This window comes from Fukomys damarensis, unplaced genomic scaffold, assembly GCF_012274545.1.
Source record: "Fukomys damarensis isolate Sample0158 unplaced genomic scaffold, DMR_v1.0_HiC HiC_scaffold_5, whole genome shotgun sequence".
Taxonomy (NCBI): domain Eukaryota; kingdom Metazoa; phylum Chordata; class Mammalia; order Rodentia; family Bathyergidae; genus Fukomys; species Fukomys damarensis.
In genome coordinates this window covers 22310144-22313494 of record NW_022900917.1, presented here as the reverse complement: position 1 = coordinate 22313494, position 3351 = coordinate 22310144, and positions in this window count along the sequence as shown.

Here is a 3351-nt window from a genome sequence, read left to right as displayed (position 1 = left end):
CCCTAATGATGCCTTCCCCGGCCGCCGGCGCTCCGGCGGCCCCAGTGCCCTGCAGTAACCCAAGACGACCACTTTCCCCGGCCATCTGGAGAGCTCCTAGCTGCCCTGCCTGCGTCTCATCACTGGCTGGAGAGACAGCTCTGCTAGGAATCAAGCCACTCTCAGATCTCCTCTCTAATCCCCTTCTGTTAGCTGATTTCCAGACTGACTATTTGCTTTCGCATTAGATAATAGCCTTAGAGAAAACAATTATCATTTTCTTTTTTCCCCCTTTGCTTTTCTACTTCTCCCATACTATGCCTTCCAGAGGGACCTCTTTCTGGGTCTTATGGGTTTCGTTGGATGTGCCCCCCTCCCCCAGACATTAATATCAATACTTTGGAGGAAGGGAGGGAGTCCCGGAAGAAAAGATAGGGTGAAAGAATTCCAGATATTTCCAGAATAAATAAATAATATCTCAGTGAAGAGGGCTGACAATTTGTACAGAGGAAAGGGGAAGGGGGCTTGAACGGTAATGAAAATATTAATCAGATAATGGCTTGCCAATGATAAGTAAAATGAAATCTTTTAAAATTATCACGGACCTGTGCTATGGCTGCAAATGTTATTGAATTTAGTATAACAATTTGAAATTCCTCTCCCAACCACGTTCTCTCCAACTTACCTAAATCAATGTAAAATGTCCCGTGTGCATGTTTTAAAAGCACATCTTTAGAAAGGAAAATATACCTGAAGAGATAGTCAGAGTCTGCCTGATGCACTAACAGCCGATGAGACATTCGTGGTTTTATGGTATAAGTGGTGTCTCAGATATTTAACAGTGAGTAAAATCCCTTCCCCCATCCTTTGAAACCCAGCTGGAGCTTCCAAGTCTCAAGTCTTTTCAGACTCTACTAATTTTTAGCAATTCATTTCCAGAAAACACTCATTGTACATTCTGCCCTCTCCTTGGGACATTTGTCTAATGAATTATAATGGATTAATGAACTGTAATGTTAAGTCTTGGTATTTGATATTATGATGCACTTCATTTGAGTCTTCGATTTTTATCAAGGTGGTCATTCTATTGTAATTTCTACATTAGCTTTTTTTTTGGCTAAGCCTACTGGCATTAGTAATCTTAAAATATAAAGTTTTGTGTAAACTCTACTACTATACCTCCTTTGTGTAGGAAATTGTGTCAAATCACTGTTCTTAAAAGAATCAAAAATATGTTGATGTTTTATTATTCTGTTACCTGTCTTGTCTCTTCTGTCCCCCAAATTGAAAATGGATCATTTGGATTCTGGGATCTTTATTTGAAAATTAATAAAATTGTATGTGATTGGGAGTGATTCTTGTGAAATAGTATTAATTCTGACATCATAATTTTAAAATTTAGAATTAAAGCAAATCAACAATAAGATGTATGCTGTATAAAAATGGGAAGAGGAGAAAACATACATATTATGCCATATTTTTCTTCTTCCTGGAAATTGTGCCAATGTAAGTGTGAAATTATAATAGAAATTTTAAACTTCCAAACCAATGGGAAGCAAATTGCAGGAAATCAAAATAGAGTTTTACATATTCAGTCTATACTCTCACTAAGGCATATTTTACAAGATTCTACAAATCTCATGAGATCTTCCTTTTTGCCAGTCATAATTCTGGAAAAATGATAGGTTATTGTTTACTTATACTTCTGTTTAGAAAGTTTTTTATTTGGCTTTATATCAAAATATATCATTAAATCAAATAAATTTTTTAAAAATTTGTAATGATAGCAACCAGGGAGCATAGGAAAGAATGAGCCTGTATTCCTAAATCCCATTTGCCACTCCTTTGAAAGGCCTGCATTCTACAAAACGTAGAACACATTTTTTGTAGGGTTCATCCTCATATGATCTAACTTGCTGGATTTGAGGAAAACAGTAACTACAGGGATCAACTCAAGCATGAAATGATTCCTGAATTGCAAAACCTAGAAAAATAAAACATATTAAATGAACAGAGAGGTACTCATCCATGCTGTGTAGCGGGAGAGTGTGAATTACCTGAAAACAGAACAAGGTGGTGAGCTATTTGGTTACCTTAACCTTGGTGTGGGGCACACATAAGACATAACAGTCAATACACAATACACTATTAATTGATACATCGTTATTAGCCATTGTTATTATCTCTAAGGAGATAGGGCTGAATAAACTTCCTGTGTGTACACTCCCAGGAGAGATCAGGTTTCTGCACCTTCAAGACTAGTTTGCTAAGTATAAGGAAAAAAAAAAAAACTTTAAAAAAGATGCTTAGAAATGTAGGCACTTATGCACTCTAAGGAAACCATTAAATTAAAAAAAAAATCCACAATAGGGTGTTAAACTGTATAAACCCTTTACTGGAAATTTTCTTCTTGCACTTTAAATTTTTTTTACCTCATGTCATTAAATTTTCATTATTGTAAGGTACTGAGTTCTTTCAACTTACAGGTTTAATTTTTCAGTAATGCTGCCTAAGGATGCTTTTTGTTTTCCCTTAAACCAACTCTTAAAAAAAAAAGAGCAAAGCTTTCAATACAAATTTCAGATGGGTGCTTATTACCTTCTTTAGAGATGTGTGATTCACCTCTCACAAAAAGGAATTCCTACACAAAAATGTTAACAAGTACTTAATTAGCACATTTAAAATTCCTTCTTGTAGATCTTAAAGTTTAAATGACTCCCAAGCTGTGATTTTCTACCCCTTGAAATTGTCCTCCTGTTTGCCTAGGTTGAGGAAAATCCCTAATTACTACATTACTTAATTCTAAAAAAAATTATTATTGTATTTGAGAAAAAAGAATATGATAAACATAAAGAATGGCAAGGCATAATTAAGTTTTCATAGATTTAGACTTACCCATTATTTGTAATTTCTCTCCTTGTTCCTAAATAATTTTATGTAATTTTTGAGCATTGCATGAACACGTTTTATCCCAAATCTTTCCAAATTTGTTCATTTGACTTATGTAATGTTTCATACTAACAGTGAGTGTGAACCAAAAAGAAGAGAATAAGAGATCTTTGATTCCATAATAGTTGAGCCATATATTCTTAGTATAGATTTGGCACATACTGTTTGGAGACTTTTACCCTAAACAACTTTTGAAAAATAAAATGTGTAAATTAAACTAAAAGTGGCTCTTTTCATCGCCTAAAATACAGAGATCAGGGCACTTAGGTCTTGCTGCAAGTCTGCAGGCAGTGCTCCATATACATACGATCCTGCGTGCTCACAGCCACATGTGCTTTTCTTTACTACTTCAAAATCAGTTTGCATCCAAAAAGGGAAAGTTGAAAATTTCAATTACTTGTTTTACAAAAAAAAAAAAAAAAA